Consider the following 18,179-nt stretch of genomic DNA (forward strand, 5'->3'; position numbering starts at 1 on the left):
ACACATGCTTTTCTGACACATCATGTACATTTTTTTCTACTAGTATATCTTTGTTCACAAAAAAAAATGAAATCAACAGTACTTAGCATTCCATATAAAGAAATTTAAACCCTAGCTATTAAAAAATTTTAAAATATATTTGTGCATCAATGCATTATCTTTAACAAATCAATCTCTTTCACTGTGATGAAAATTGTCTTCTTCATATAACATGCAGACAAAGAACTTCTTTGGATGATGTCATTTTCACATGTAGAAAAGAAACCGAATTCAACTAAAACTAAAAGACAGTCATTAAAATTTTAAGGACATTAAAGGATGATATCAAGACCGAAGTCCAGGAATTGATAAAATTATATAATTATCATCCAAAGATGTATGTGTTTGGATTTATTTTTTTAAATTCACAAGCAAATGATATGCTGCCATTTAATCTTTCAAACTTAAAAAAAAAGTTCTATACTTTTGAATTAAAAATTTCAAAATCTAGAGGAGTCTTCCCAATACCTATCTATTTATGACTGAAGGTATGTAAATCACCAGAGTTGCTGTACTGCACCATTTGAATAAAAGTCATATCCACAGTCTTGACTTTTTTCCCTAAACCTTATTTCAAAACATAAATTATTCCAACCAGTCTTTATCTATGCAGTGATAATAAAATTTTAACAGACTTCTAAGGTATTACATAGTAATAATCATTTATACACCCTTGAACATGTACATTTGATTAACATTTCAATCTTTTCCTAAGAATTTGCACCTAATTTTTATAAAGTCTATAAGTTATCACAAATTGTTAAAGTTACAACAACTGAAAATATAATCCAGGAGAAAAATGATCCAAAAATCTATAGAAAATCTCTGAATCTTTCTTTACTTATGATGTGAAGTTTGTAGGTTGCAAATTATTGTCAACATGTATTATTCCAACCAGTTTTTATCTATGCAGTGATATTAAGATTTTAATAGAATTCTAAGGTATTACATAGTAATAGTCTTTAAACATCCTTGAACATAGTGCATATGATTTACCAAAGAATATGCCATGCCACCCAATAAAGCTGATAAAAAGTCTCTAGGTTATCACAAATTGTTAAAGTTACAACAACTGAAAATATAACCCATGAAAAAAATGATCCAAAAATCTATAGAAAATCTCTGAATCTTTCTTTACTTATGATGTGAAGTTTGTAGGTTGCAAATTATTGTCAACATGTATTATTCCAACCAGTTTTTATCTATGCAGTGAAAAGATTTTTACAGAATTCAAAGGTATTACATAGTAATAGTCTTTAAACATCCTTGAACATAGTGCATATGATTTACCAAAGAATATGCCTGTAAAGTCTCTAGGTTATCACAAATTGTTAAAGTTACAACAACTGAAAATAAAACCCATGAAAAAAAAATGATCCAAAAATCTATATGAAAATCTCATGTATTATTGAATCTTTCTTTACTTATGATGTGAAGTTTGTATTGTGAAAATACATGAAAAAAAAATTATAGAAAATCTCTCATCTTTCTTTAAGGTGAAGTTTTATGTTACAAATTATTTTCAAAGGTAGTTATCTCTGAATCAATAATCTCATGCTTTGACCCTGATGAAGTGTCCTAGAAAACTAAGTGCATTACTCTAACCTGTTCTGTGAAGTAAGCATGAAGTCTATGGGATGATAAAAAATATTCAAGATATTATTACATCACAGATTAGGGGATACTTGCATCTTTAGGGGGTCCTATTGAGACCTATTAAATTCAAAATAGGATACACATACACAAACAAAATGTATTTACAATTCCATGAAAGTAATAATTACAGCAAAGCTAGCTTCTAAAACATCTGTGTAATTTGTTAGGGGTTATAGAAATAAGATGAAAAATAAAAGGTTTAAATGTATACTTCTCTTACATAACAACTGTCTTCAATATGAGTTAGTAAAAATAAATACATATATAATAAATAATATATATAATAATATATATATATATATATATATATAATAAAAAAAAATAAATATAGATACTTTGAAGTTGGTGAGAATAAATTCATGTTATCAGAAAATCATGTTCTCAATACTTGATTTGACTAGATCTCAGTTTGATAAATGGCTACATCTTATCCATAGTCAGTGTCTGACAGTAAAAGATACTATCCTGGGTCCTTTCTTTGTCATCCTGTAAAGCACAGTCTATGATCGTACTTAAATTGGTTGGAAATCATATTTATCTATGTGCTTCTTAAATCCTCCATCCTGTTTGATTTTCTTGTTTCAGTGTTTTAAGAGAGGATATTCTGTTAGTCTTTGCATAATCTGATAGTCTTTCACCATGCTTCTTAAATCCTCCATCCACCTCCTGTTTGATTTTCTTGTTTCAGTGTTCCAAGAGAGGATATCCTGTTAGTCTTTGCATAATCTGATAGTCTTTCACCATTCTGAGAGTAGACATAGATCATTTCCATAAGCCCTCACTAGAATATCCTGGAAAATAAAAATAATGTCTTAGTTGAAAAAAAAAATTGTTATGTAATATAAGCTTGATGGAATTCTAAATATAGACAAAAAAGGGTATAAATACAAGGTGTAACATCAGATTTTGACTTTTCATATTAACCATGGGTAACACCTCCAGTAAAGAAAAGAGTAAAGGAATGAGTAAAATTCAGTTTGAAAAGAGAGTTCTTTCAGAGAAAGATGTAGACAGAGGTATACCAGTTAAAATAAAAAAAAAGATAGCATTATTGAGATCATTTCTCAAGAAGAATATAACCAATTATGTCCAGAAAAGGGTGATCCTAATGTTGTCAGAGATTACATAGAAAGATCCTTGATTGCAGAAGAAGCTAATGAAGAATATAACCATTTATTACCAAAAGAAGGTAAGAATTACTATTACAAAATTATGTATTCTGATAAGAAAGTTTTCACTTTCATTTGTTGTGCTTTTGACCATTTTAATTGACCTTATGGTCAAGATTGTGATATATACACTCTGATAATCATTTATGATGTCTCCATGATGTTTACCTCAAAAGTTTGAATCAGGGTATTTGTGTTCAAAGAGCTGAAGAAACTATACAGACAGATCTATAATGATTTTGGAAGCATGCATATTAATTAGGGTAAAGGAGATATAACACTAGATTATTAAAAAGAAAAAGAACACAAACTCATAGAAATGATATTGAAAGTACCTTAAATGAATAAAGTGTCATGCTCCAAGGTATTATTTTTATAAACAGGAGAAGGGTTACAACAGTCCCATGCACTCATAAGAAGATCTTGGGTAATAGAAACACCAGGAAATTTTAATTCCAAACAATCAGGTCATCTTACATCAGTTATAAGGTTACAGACTTTATACATAGTCATAAGGGTCATTAAGATTTCTTTTCTGGTCATCCTAATGAACCACATTATAGTATTCTTTCCCTGTGATATAATGTTAATATTAAATGGAAAATTCAGAATTCACCAGCAATTGAAGTGAAAACTTGCTATCTTTACCAACTATGCTATTAAGGAAACTGGGGGTTAACAAATTAGCCATATTTAACTTATTCTATAGATATGCTATCTTTAGCTGTTAACTATCATTTGGCACAGAAAAACTTCATACATTTTAGTTTTAAAATTTGATCATGAATTTTTATGCCTTTTCTTGTGAAGGATATCAATATGGTTTAAACATGACCATGACCACCAAGCCCTCTTTATTTAAATATATCATTTATTTATCAATTCAAAAATATAAACATGCATATGTAAAAAAAAAAATAAATAAATAAATAAAAGTTACAATTGTATCTCATTGAAACTTTACCTTCAAGTTTGTGTGTTTCTATGTTGATTGACTAACTGTGTATTTCCAAAGGAAGAGCAGCCAGGCTTCACTTCATAGAGAATGGATTATAGATGGTTAGGAACAAAACATATCTTCCAGGTTGAGGACTGTATAGAAAAATAAATTCCATTTTTGTTATTATGATTTAAATTACATGAGACAATGCCTCTTATAAATGTAATGCAAAATAATATCTCTTATATATTTGGATACCTATACTCTAATCATATTAAATGTCATTTGTAAAATGTATTTTTTAAGACAGATTTATTTGAGGAGCGACTTTAAATGATGACATGAATAGCAGGCCATACTTTAAGCACATGACAAAAACATTCTCTCAAATTACACAGAAATGGGTTATTTAGCATAGCTAACATTAAACATATAGGTGAGTGATAACATAATCACAATCATAAACAATGTGAAACAACTTTAAAAGACCTACACTGTGGATTACAAGCCTTTTTCACTGGGGTAAAATCTTGCCGAAATTCGTCATGGCCGCCCGAAACCCCGAACCCGACTGTATAAAAGATGAAGTCATACATTCCATGTTGATGACTGTAGAAATAAAAGCATTTTTTTAATATGACAGAGTACTGCATGAAACAATGCATGTTTAAATACAACATGTACAATGTCAAAAAAGATCATGAAAATATTTGTGTTTAGACTCAAAACAAATTGTTTTTAACATTAACTCGAGATGAGAAAAGTTCATCATGTTATTTATAGATAATAAACAAGCACAACTAATGTATTAATATCACAAAATAAAATGATTATCAAATTAATTATTTAGACACTAAAAGACCTTTTATTAACAGCAGATTCAATTTTGGTTTAATAGCTATCAGTAATGCATACAGAAAAATACATTTTTATTTTTTTTTACATCATCACAGTACAACATGTAGTCCTTCATTTTTTTTTTTTTTTGAAAAGCTTAAGAAACAAAAGTGAAAATGAAAATATATGTATAGCATATATCACACATATTTAGAATCAAAACAAAAAGTAAATGACTTAGAATTAATCTTTTGTAAATTCCTCCTTTTCTCTTATTAGATTCCTAATTAATATCTCTTTGATCACCATTTAGTAAGTCTGAATTCCATGGGTAACATACATAATGAATTATGAAATTATATCATGATTTATATGAATGTAAGTTATATAGAGACAACATATCACATACATGTAAGTATTACACAGTCATTAAATTAAACCATATAATCATGCTTAAATGCAAAGATGACCTTCATAGGGAATGTAAACAATTAAAAAAAAAACAAGACAAACTTACCAGAGATATCCAAATATATGCCCAATAAGCCTATCCATTAAATAATCCAGTGATTGATTACATCTCAGCTGATCCTGAAAAAAAATCATACAATTCAGTGATACACAATTAACCTCATTTAACAATGTAAGTAAAGCAAAGTAATTTACAGACAAAAGGGATAGAAATGTAAAAGATACCATGTATTTTACCAAAATTTAGTGAACATTTTTCTGATTGAAATTCAATATCATAGAATGACCCATCATAGAATTATTAAATGCACTCTGAGTTACATGCAGGCTAAACAATTGTAAATCACATGAAATGAGGATAAATATAGTATTTACATTCAAAACAGAACTTTACATAATCATGGTTAAATACAAAGATGACCTTCATATAGGAAATGTAAACAAAAATAAGACAAACTTACCTGTAGAATATGTCTGTCAGAAAGGAGATTTCAAAAATGAACACGCTCTCAACATTCACATGACAAGAATGCATCAGGATGTTTACTTCCGTGGTCATGGAAAAATTGAGCTTTATACAAGGAAAGCTTCACAGTAGGAAATCATCAGTAAAAGAGAGGAAAAACAAAAGATAGTCTTACATTTTTTGAAAATCTAAGTTGACTTCTTAGAAACAAAAGTGAAAATGAAACTTTAATTTTACAAGTGTATGACGTCATAATGCATAGGGTAGCTCGCTGACATGGATGACGTCACAATGCATAGGTAAGCATATTTTTATTTTTTTTTTGCACACGGCCCTAAACAAACTTGCCAAGTATTTACCTGTGTAGTCAGCATATTTTTTGCCTTGAAAGTATTTACCTGTGTAGTCAGCATATTTTTTTTACCTGTGTAGTCAGCATATTTTTTGCACACGGTCCCCTGACTTGAATCGCTGCCAAGTATTACCTGTGTAGTCAGCATATTTTTTACACAAGGGCCCCCTGACTTGAATCGCTGCCAAGTATTTACCTGTGTAGTCAGCATATTTTTTGCACACGGGCCCCCCTGACTTGAATCGCTGCCAAGTATTTTACCTGTGTAGTCAGCATATTTTTTGCACACGGTCCTCTGACTTGAATCGCTGCCAAGTATTTACCTGTAAGTCAGCATATTTTTTACACACAAAACTTATCGCTGCCAAGTATTTACCTGTGTAGTCAGCATATTTTTTTTTTTTTTTTGCACACGGCTCCAATGTAAACACCTACGTACCAATGTAAACAACTCCAGTATTTAAGGGGAATAGGTTAGGGTTAGTTAGGGGGTTAGGGTTAGGTTAGGGTTAGGGGGTTACGGTTAGTTAGGGTTAGTTAGGGCGATAGGGTTAGTTAGGGGTTAGTTAGGGTTAGGGTTAGGGTTAGGGCTAAGGGGGATAGGGTTAGGGTTAGGGTTAGGGTTAGGGTTAGGGGTTAGGGTTAGTTAGGGTTAGTTAGGGATAGGGGCTAGGGTTAGGGCTAGGGTTAGGGGGAATTAGGGTTAGGACTGCACTCAGTTGACCCACCTATTCCCTCCACCAATCAGAACTGATCACATAATTTCTCTCAGCCAATCAGAATGCGGGGCTATCTAGACCGTTTATACTACTCCCCTCCTTTCAAAACACGTACAGGAATTATATTTAATAGAGGGGAAAATTCTCTCAGGGGAATTCGCACAATATAAATGTAAAAATTGGATCATTGAATGTGATTAATTCCCTAAAAATTCCTGAATGAACTAATCCTCGTGCTTTAGTCAGATGAGTTAATTTATCCCTGCTTCGGAAGCTAATTCCTTGTTGTTCGTATTCTGGATTTTATTTCTATGTTGATGGACTAATCCCCGTACTTTAGTCAAGTGAGCTAATTCAAGCTCCAAAAGCCAATTCCAAATTATCCGTAATACTCTATTATTTTTTTTTTGTACTTTTGTATCGGTATAATAAAACAAAACTTTGGAATTTGCAAAAAATAAAAAATAAAGATTTTGCTTAGGGCTTTCATACTTCACATGTGTATCTAATTAATGTAACAAGACCTTTCCATGAGTTTAAATAGTTCTGATGTTTGACCTTGACTCCAAATGCAGTAAGCAAGATTCAAGCTCCCCTCTGGCAGTGTCCTAGACCCTCCAATGAGAACAGACTTTAAAAGTCAACACCTGCTGGTCATCTTAAGGAAACTTTCATAAGCATACGCTTGTAACAAAGTATCGCACCTCTCCCCTTCAGCACAAAAGTTCAGCTATTATATTTTATTGGGTGAGATTGGCTCTGTTAGAAATCACATTCTATATTCTATACCTACTATGCAGAGTAGGATTTTCTCCCTGAAAAATGACTCTCATGTGGAATTTCTGTTCAGGAAATTCTGCTCTAGAGCCAGATTTTCGGGGTGATTCTACTTTTGAGCCAGTTTTCCGAGGGGAAATCCTAACTCGATCTAGAGCCATTTTGGGAGGGGGATTCAGACGCCGCATGGTACATGTACATATTGACGTTGCGTCAAAATAATGAATAAAATTAATCTTACCGAAAGTAATGATTTTCCTTCATTTCCATGCAGTGCCAAACATTTACCATGCATGTTTACACGTGTTTTTAACAGTGATAACTTTTGTAATTTAGGTGAATACAATGTATTTTATTAAACCGAGCAAAGAAAAAAAATGTAGTCTATATCGTTATGTCATGTATTATAGGGTTATTGAACTTATATTGGTGAATATTGGCACAAGTTGGCTGTTCAAATGCACGAGCTTGCGAGTGCATTTGAACAGCCAACGTGTGCCTATATACTCTCCGATCGCGACTTTTCAAGCGAGGCGGGTATCATAAAGTAAGAACAATGCAAAAGCACTGCTTTATGGCTCTGTAAAATCTGAAAGTGGACAGCAAAATGCGCTGTTAAAGTTTTAGACTTTTGTAAAATTTCAATTTTTTTTAAAGAAAGAAATTATCTATTCTTAGTTTCATGGCAACGGAAATTATTTTGGATAAACATATTCAAGTGTACATGTATAATTTAAACTCAGAAACTTGGTGAGTATTTATGGACATATAGTTTGAAATATAATTGCGAAAAATGTGTTTGTGAAACACCGATGTCCCCGTAAGACAACAGGCTCAACAGTTCTCATATGCAAGTCAAAAACCAAGGCCAAGAATCAAAAATGTTTTACCGAGAGCCAGGACTTGTGTCAATGAATGAGCCTTGTAAATATGAAAGCCCAAGCACCAACTATTTCAAAGTTATGGTAAAGGTTAATGTTTTCTAAAAGTGGACCAAACTCAATGGTGAAGGTAAAAGAGTCAAAATTAATGTTGCGCAAGGGAAGATCTTAAGTCTTAAGAAATACACATGCAAAATGTACAAGTCCTAGCATTAACTTTTCAAAAGTAATGACCACAGTTAAAGTTTTTTGTAAAAGTGGGTCAAACTTCAAGGTCAATGTCAAAAGGTTAAAAATATTTACACCCATTGAAAAGTCTTGTAAAAATAAATTCAAATGTGAAACATTAAAGCCTTAACATTAATTGTTTATTAGGTATGGCCATAAGTTAACGTTGTTGTTTTAATGCCACCGTAATCAAAGATTCGGGGGTATATAGTTTTTGTCATGTCCATCCATCTATTTGTCTGTTTGTCCGCAAAAACTTTAATCTTGTGCGTAACTTTTGATTTTGTGGAGCTATGACTTTCATATTTCACATGTGTATTCCTTGTGACAAGACCTTTCTTTGGGTACAACCAAATTTGACCTTTTGACCTTGGAGTTTGACCCACTTTTACATAAATATTCCAAATTTTTACTTTAGCCATAATGTTTGAACGGTTAATACTAGGACTTTCATACGTCACATATATATTCTTTGTGACAAGTCCTTTTATTGGATATTTACAACTTTGACCTTTTGACCTTGACCAAGGGTATTTCAGTACTTACATGTATAAAAAAAAAATTGAACCTTAGTCATAAATTTTGAATGATAAAAACAAGGCTTTCATACTTCATAAATGTAATCCCTGTGAGATCTTTTATTGGATACTAAGAACTTTGACCTTTTGACATTGACCTTGAGTTTGGCTTACTTTTCAAAAATGACATTGACTTAAACCATAACTTTAGAAGAGTTAAGGGTAGGACTTTCATACTTCACATATTTAATCCTTGTGACAATACCTTTCATTTGATACCAAGAACTCTTTGACCTTAACCTTGGAGTTTGACCTATTTTTAAAGAATTTAACCTTGGCAATAACCTTTGAACGGTTAGGGCTTTTATACTTCATATATGTAATCATTTTGACAAGACCTTTGATCTGCCTTTCAAAAAATTATCCTTGGCCACAATTTTTGAACAAGTGGTGCTAGGGCTTTCATATTTCATAATTGTATTTCTTGTGAGAAGACCCAACTTTGGGTACCAATATATTAATTTTACATTCAAGAAAAGTTTAATCTTCGCTATGTTGCCAAACGGGGTCATTAGTGTGCAAGCACAACTTTTTGTAAAAGGTCAAGATTAAAAGGTTAGATATGTTGGCACCCATAGGAATGTTGTCACAAGGAATACATGAGTGAAATATGATAGTTATAGCTCCACTGTAACGATAGTTATGGACATAGTTAAAAGTTTTTGCTTACAAACAGACAGAAAGACAGACAGGGCAAAATATATATATATATACATGTCCCTCTAAATCTTCGATTGCTTGGGGGTTTAAAGCCATATATGGCGTATGTACAATGAAAATTATTAGACTAAAATTATAAAAACTTATTATTTGTATTATGAGTTTATATAAAGATAGAACTTTTCCGTAAATTACAAAATCTATGTCAGTTGCGTCATAAAGATATCACAATCTAATTTGGATTCTCGGAATTTTCTCCGACTCGGAAGAAAATACAAAAAATACAACACATTACAGAGAAGATAAAATCGTATTATTAGATGAAACGAGGTGTTCTCCGTGACCAGAACTGTATGAAAAGCTTTAATTTAAATGTATTAACTATATTTCTTTACTTAATTTTGTATTTTTCAAAAATATTTTTTTGATCAGTTACGCCATATATGGCTTTAAAAATCTATTTCAAATAAAATTCTATAGATACGGTTTAAATGTTGTCCAACCGAATACATACAGTAGTATCATTTCTTAGAAGCCAATTTAACCAGATTAAAAGAATAAGATTTTGAAAGAATTGGTTAGTCAAACCATCTTTAAAAAAATGTTTGATTCCCCTCTCCCATTTAGGGTTCGAAAAAATTAGAGGTACTGTGAGCAATGAGATAACTAAATGATAACCTCGCCTCCAATATGAATATAATGTCCATGTTTTGCCAAGGGACATCCAAAATATTTGTCGAATCAAAAAGTTAAAAAAAAAAAAAAAAGAGGTTCACAATGGCATTATGTAATAAAGATTCTCTGAAAATCTCACCAAAATTCGTTCAGTTGTAGAAGAGGAGTTGCAGATAAGAGATAGGTACCCCAGTGCGTAACAGACGGACGAACAGACAGACGGACGGGGGTATAATGAATCGATGGAGGTTGGGAATTTTTTTTTAAACTCTTAAAAGTGCCGACTGACGTGTTGGTAAAAGGAGAACATATGAAAATCAGGACATCTCCAGGTGTAATACCAAAAGGTATTATACTTATAGTATGCAATAGTATTCAACTACTTTATCTTTATAACCCCCGCTTGAAAAGCGGGAGGGTATATCGTAATCATTATTTCCGTCCGTCCGTCTGTTACGCTTTAGGGTACCCATCTCTTATCCGCAACTCCTCTTATACCACTGAGTGAAATTTTCAAGCGGGGGGTATAACATAGGCGTAGTCACAGGGGGGGCAGCGGGGGCACTAGCCCCCCCACTTTCAGATCTGGGGGGGCAAGAGTATGTCTGTGCCCCCCCACTTTTTAATGAAGAACAAAATCACAGCTATTTTGAAATAATATTAATACATAGTTGTATAATAAAATTGTGTAGAAAAATTGAAAGTAACTTGCCTTTAAAAAAAAAAAAAAAGTTGGCCCCTACCCCCCCCCCCCCCCCCCCCCCACGAAATAGGATTTTGGAGTTTGTGGAACTTAAAATTTTTTTTTGTTTTTTTTTATTTGCTTGTCAAAGAATTTCTGGACTTGAGCCCCAACACTTTTAAGTTTTTTTTTTTTTTTTTTTTTTTTTTTTGGCTTGTCAAAGAATTTGTGGTGTTTCGCCCCCCCACTTTTATTTTTTTTTTTTTTTTTTTTTTTTTTTTTTTTTTTGCTTGTCAAAGAATTTCTGGACTTGAGCCCCCCCACTTTTAAGTTTGTGACTACGCCTCTGTATAACTAGGTGCTTTTCTTATTTACTTATTTCATGTATGTACTAGTAACATAAAAAACATTATGCATTGATATTGGAAACTGGCTGCACATAAATAAATTCATGGTATCCCTTTTTTATGTCCCAGTAAAAGCAGATTTGGGAGTAAATATTTGTTGCCCTGTCAATCCGACCGTTTGTTTGTCTGTTAATCTGTTTTTCTATTTATCCACAAAAGCTTTAACCTTGCCCATAACGTTTGACTTGTTGGGCTATATCTATTATACAATGTATTTCACATATACATTCCTTGTGATAAAACCTTTCTTTGTGTGCCATCAGATTTGACCTCTTGGTCTTGGAATCAGCCAGTTTTCCAAAATGTTCCCCAAATTTAATATTGACTATGATTTTTAACAGTTGGTGCTACGGCTTTCGCACTTCACATATGTAATCAATGTGACAAGGCCTTCTTTATGATCTGTGACAAGACCTTTCGTTGTATACCAGCAGATTTGATCTTGATCTAGAAGATTGACCTTTAAAAAAAAACTCTAACCTTGGCCTTACGTTTGAACGGTCAGGGCTATCATATTTCAGAAGTAATCATGGTGGCATGACTATCTTAAGGATACCAACAACCTCGACCTTTGTCCTTGGAGTTTGACCTTCTTTTAAAAAAAACTTAAACCTCGATAGGTGCTGCTAGAACTTTCATATTTCATAAATGTATTTCTTGTGAGAAGACCAATTCTTTAAAGAAATGATACAATTAAAATGGAGAAGATCGAATATTTCAAGGTTTGATATGTCGATCATACGAACCACTGGAAAAGTTATGGCCAAGGTTAAAGTTTTAGAAGAGTGGGTTGGGTTAAAGCAAAAAGTTCAAGGTCAAAAAGTCAAATACATGCATACGAAAGGAAAGGTCCTGTAACAAGAAATATGAGAACTATGCCAGCCCTATCACTGACTGTTCTAAAGATATGGCCAATATAGAAAATCTGTAATTTCTTGCAAAAGTTTGTCAAACTCCTAGGTCAAGAGGTCAAATAATTGGTACCTAAAGAAAGCCCTTGTCACAAGGAATATATATTTTAAAATATGAAAGTCAGAACTCCAACCAGTCAAAAATTATGGACAAATTAAAAGTTTTTGCGGATAAAAAAAATTCAAACAAACAGAGAGACAGACTGACAATCGGACAGGTCAAAAACTATATACCTTTATAAATTTAATTCACTTATCCGAACGATTCATTTGATCATCTGGAAGTTTCGTTCAGGGCGGAGTCATCCGGATTCACAAGCCACCACAGTACTTTGAAATAAAAAAATGAATTCTTGATATTTTTTGAAAGGTCAGTTTTAAACCTATTTTATTCTCAACAAACAGATCATTTAAAATTATTTTTCTACATATTTTAACTTGTCAAGTGATATAGATAGGATTGTGACAAAAGCAAACAAATTCATTCCATTAATTTTAATAATGAGTAAAGTTTCTGATGCTACTTTCAACAACATAAACGAAGGATTGCTTTCTTAAGTGTTATATCCTAGGATGGAGAGATCTGATTATGTCTGAAATATATAAAGCACAAGATTTCAATACCATCTAATGCTACTTCAATACTTCCAATAATAATCACTGCCAAGTTAAAATCAGTGACATCATGAACAGAATACATGTGTCCAATATAACCAAGCATAAAAACGTCAAAAAAGATTCCGACAATTTTGAGTCCTAGTTTTGCTTTAGAGCTGTCGTCTTTCCATTTTTCATAGAGTTTTGCGCAAATGACGACATAAATCCAATGGGCAAAAACACATAAGAAGCACATGGCAAACAACCATTCATCACTATTATCAGCGGCAAAAAAATCTGAATTCTGTATAGAAAAAATAATTAGCTCTGCGGTGGCGTCCAATGCGGCCATCACGATTCGAAAAAGCACTACATGTGAAGGGTCCATTTCAGCACATGAAAATTCATTAATTAATCCAAACAATATTGTCATAACATCAAACGTTATCCCACCAAAGCATCCACAATCATCCTTATTCGCCATTCTTTCAGATTTCTTGATCCTAAAGTGATTATATTTGAAGGTGGAAATTCTTTCTTCGTTCCTTTTCAAAATTCTATGACGTAAAATTCAATAATCACGACTATTTAAATTCTTCGAATGCTTACATGCTCCAATTTTGTATTATTTAATGGACTCTTGATCTTGAATACTGTTCGTTATCTCCATATACAAATGTGTGTCATTCCAAAAAAGAAAAGAAAATTGTCGGTTATAGAACGAATAACACACTGGAAAAGTATTTTTGTCTCTTGTAAAGCAAATTCGACACTTGTTGGCACGCTTCCCTATGGAAATTAAATGTTTAGTCGGCAAGATAATACGGCATAGGCGCTTGGTTCAAGGATTATATACGAAAAATCTTCAAAGTTCTTCTTCTCAAGAACCACTGGGCCAGGAAAGATCAAACTCATGTGGAATCATCCTTAGGTAGTTTAGATTCAAGTTTGCTTCAAATCATGACCCTCGAGGGTAGGGTGAGGCCAAAATGGCCGATCAAAGTTTTACATAGGAATATATAGGTAAAAATCTTCAAAAATCTTCTTCTCAAGAACCATTGACACAGAAAAGATGAAACTCGTGTGAAATCATCCTTAGGTAGTGTAGATTCAAATTTCTTCAAATCATGACCCCCGGGGCTAGGGTGGGGCCAAAATGGCCGAACAAAGTTTTACATAGGAATATAATGGGAAACCTTTTAAAATCTTCTTTTCAAGTACTTCGAAGCCATGATTAGTGATATTTATATGGAATCATCCTCAGGTAGTGTAGATTCTAGTTTGTTCAAATCATGATCCCCGGGGGGGGGGTGTAAAAATCAAGCCCCCCCCCCACCACCACCACCACCATAGTAAACTTTTAGTTCTGATCTTATCTGTGCCTTTTCCTTACCGATGTGCTCAGGTGAGCGCTGTGGCCCCGGGGCCTCTTGTTAGTTTTTAGCTCACTTAGGCTCAAGTGAGCTTTTCTGATCAAAATTTGTCCGTCGTCTGTCGTCGTAAACTTTTTACATTTTCATCTTCTTTTCAAGTACCACTGAGCCAATTTGAACCAAACTTTCTACAAATCATCCTTAGGTAAAGGAGATTCAAGTTTGTTCGAATGAAGGGCCACGCCCTTTTCCAAGGGGAGATAATTATGAGTTAGAGAAAAATTAATAGCGTTTTTAAAAAATCTTCTTCTCAAGAACCACTGGGCCAGGAAAGATGAAACCCATGTGGAATCATACTCTGGTAGTGTAGATTCAAGTTTGTTCAAATCATGACCCCCGGGGGTAGGGTGGGGCCAAAATGGCGGATCAAAGTTTTACATAGGAATATATAGGAAAATCTTCAAAACTTTTCTTCTCCAGAACCACTGGGCCAGGAAAGATGAAACTCATAAGGCTCATCCTCAGGTAGTGTAGATTCAAGTTTGTTCAAATCATGACCCCGGGGGTAGGGTGGGGCAAGAATGGCCGATCAAAGTTTTACATAGGAATTTTTAGGAAAAATCTTCAAAAATCTTCTTCTCCAGAATCACTGGGCCAGGAAAGATGAAACTCATTTGGAATCATACTCAGGTAGTGTAGATTCAAGTTTGTCCAGATCATGACCCCCGGGGGTATGATGGGGCCAAAATGGCCGATCAAAGTTTTACATAGAAATATATAGGAAAAATCTTTTAAAATCTTCTTCTCAAGAACTACTGGGCCAGGACAGATGAAACTCATATGAAATCATACTCAGGTAGTGTAGATTCAAGTTTGTTCAAATCATGACCCCCGGGGTTAGGATGGGGCAAAAATAGCCGATCAAAGTTTTACATATAAATATTTCCATTTCTAATTTTTTTTCTCTGTGATAACTATTTGAAAGTTGGGGGAGTTTATTTCTTGATAATTCTGCCGGAATGTAACTTAGGTAGGTCAATAGGTCAGCAGCTAAGGAGGCCTAATATGCATGCAAATTTCTTACGCATCTGTCTCGGGGTCTGACGCTAAGGAGGCCAAATATGCATGTAAATCTCGTGCAGCTGCCTTTGTGTTTGACGTCAGTGTGCGAGGACTATTGAAATTGGCTTGGAAGTCCTCGTGTAATTTAAATCTATTAGTCTCATTTTTAATGTCTAAGTCTACAATTTTATTTAACAATGAAATTGAAATATAAGGAATCACTGTCTAGTTAGGAGAGTATGCCACTATTGTTGATGCCCTGGCATACTCTCCAAACTAGACAGTGATTCCTTAAATATATAGGAAAAAATCTTTAAAAATCTTCTTCTCAAGAACAATTGAGACAGGAAAGATGAAACTCGTGTGAAATTATCCTTAGGTAGTATAGATTCAAGTTTGTTTAAATTGTGACACCCCGAGGTAGGGTGGGGCCAAAATGGCAAATCAAAGTTTTACATAGGAATAAACAGGGAAACCTTTTCAAATCTTCTTTTCAAGTATTTCAAAGCCATGATTTGTGATACCCGGTATTTATGCAATTATCCTCAGGTAGTGTTTATTTTAGTTTGGTCAAATTTGGACCCCCTGTCGGGTTAAAATCCCAGTCCCCCCCCCCCCCTCCCCCGACCTAAGTAAACTTTTAGTTCTGATCCGATTTGTGCTTTTTCCTTGCTGTTGTGTTCAGGTGAGCGACGTGGCCCCTGGACCTTTTGTTTGTTAACCTTTCTGCTTCATACATCACTGTATACTAAAAAAAATTTCTTTTTATGATACCAGTGGGATTATCATTTTTAAAGCGTGCATACAATCAAATTTCTGTGACATTCTAGTGTATTCTGTTACAATATCGCCGGGAATAACCGGTGAATTTCCACTCTGTGGTAAACAAGATGGCATTGGACATGTCTGTCATTTAAACATTTTACACTTGTATCTGCTTGTTTACCAAAGTTTATTTTCTTCGATCTTGAAAATATAGAAATAAAAAAAAAATACAACACAGTCTTTTTTACGAGGTTTGGTCCAAAAGTAATTTCACAACTTTGATAAAATTGCTATAAATTGACGTAAAGCAACACAATATACATGATGGAAGCTTTACATATTTCAAATCAGACCTGAAAAATTCAAAGGAATATGATGTATACTTTTCAAAATATTGGATTTTAAACAATGCGCGTTTATGGTAGTCGCCGCACCTAAATGTAACGTCATATGATGGATACACACCGTCATACTTTTAAGTGTTTCCCCTTTGTTTCATTACAAAAATATTTGTGATTCGCAAACACTTTCACCAATTACATTTTCTTTAAGAATTCTTGGTACCATTATACACTCACTAGTTTCATAATCTAGCCCTCTATCAAATTTTTTGAACAGTATCATAAGACAAACTTGAAAATTCACATGTCACTCTATACGTCTGTCTTTTTTTTTTGACGTCAGACACACCATTGAACGTTTCCGTCCGATCCGCTATCTTTCAGTCTTTTTGTCCTTTGCTAATCATTCAGTGACCAATCACCCACCCAAGATTGCTGAAACCATCTATTAAGATGTCTCTATTTATATTCTTAATTATGCAAGTCTGATTGATTAACGAAAATGTCGCTATTGATGGTTACCATATTTTGAAGCAAAAATGCATTGCAGCTCGTCGAGTCTTTTTTCCCCATTTTGACAATCCCTTTGTTTAATTCAATAATGTTTATGATCACACATACCAATGTCGTCATTTAATTTTCAATTATAAACTAGAAAATGACGAGAATTGTGTCTTTAAAAAATTGGGAGATTAGGTTTTTTTTTAGAATCTTTTAAATGTGTATGTCCTTTTCATTCTAAGAAAAAAATATACTTCAAAACGTGACGTTCCGTTGTGACGTGGCGACACCCCCTATGCTCTATGTTTTAAACATCTATAAAATAAATTCAAACAAACATTATTAAATTAAAATTTAAATGTTAATTAGATTGATATTTGTGCATCTTTTGGTATAATGTATTTGATATGACGCCAAATAAAAAAGATATGGACACTGACATTACTTTTGGAGCAACCCTTGTATGTGGTTTTTCACTGCTGACACATAATGACCTCATAACCTCATTCGATTTTTTTTGTTCAAAGACCTCATTAATTCTCAATATTTATGTATACAATAGAAAGTGCAACTTCCTCTGTAAATAAGTTAATAAAAGACGGTTGCAAGATGGTAAACACCTTCCTAATTCTGAAATAACTGTCTAGATTTTTTTGGTTTAATAATGTGATCAAGCAATTGGCTTTCTTGATGGTTTGCATGAACGCCAAAGGCATAAATTATCACGCATCCAATCGCTTGATCTCATCATCAAACCAAAAGCATCTAGACAGATACTAGTATTCCTTAAATTTACATTTCATAAATTCAAGAGGTTGATGAAAGCCCCACCCACTTCTTTCAGTCTCCCCTATCGTGAACATCTGTTTTTCAAACATTGTCTGTTGATTGAATTAATAAGTTTATGTAGAAATAAAATTAAGAAAAGCATTAGTTTTATTTTTTTATTTTTATCAGACAAAAATCTGTCCATAAATTGACAATGCATTGAAGAGTATAATGGTTTAAGAATTTATGAAATCAGGACCATGTAACTATAGGAAATTATATTAAACTTTTTGTTTTTAATACATGTATGTTGATGATGAAGAT

The 18,179-nt window shown here is 33.1% G+C and overlaps 1 long non-coding RNA gene across 1 annotated transcript; it reads right to left on the reverse strand.

Annotated features, from left to right (window-relative positions):
• Nucleotides 1–2,136: 2,136 nt before the first annotated feature.
• Nucleotides 2,137–5,706, reverse strand: LOC134234509 (uncharacterized). The gene is made up of 5 exons (XR_009985192.1): nucleotides 5,574–5,706; nucleotides 5,159–5,232; nucleotides 4,298–4,413; nucleotides 3,829–3,956; nucleotides 2,137–2,486 (listed from the first exon to the last, which is right to left on the reverse strand). It is a non-coding gene; the product is annotated as an uncharacterized LOC134234509 (long non-coding RNA).
• Nucleotides 5,707–18,179: the final 12,473 nt, after the last annotated feature.

Source organism: Saccostrea cucullata, unplaced genomic scaffold (assembly GCF_032062105.1).
Source record: "Saccostrea cucullata isolate Sc308-1 unplaced genomic scaffold, CSIRO_AGI_Scuc_v1 ctg3748, whole genome shotgun sequence".
NCBI lineage: Eukaryota > Metazoa > Mollusca > Bivalvia > Ostreida > Ostreidae > Saccostrea > Saccostrea cuccullata.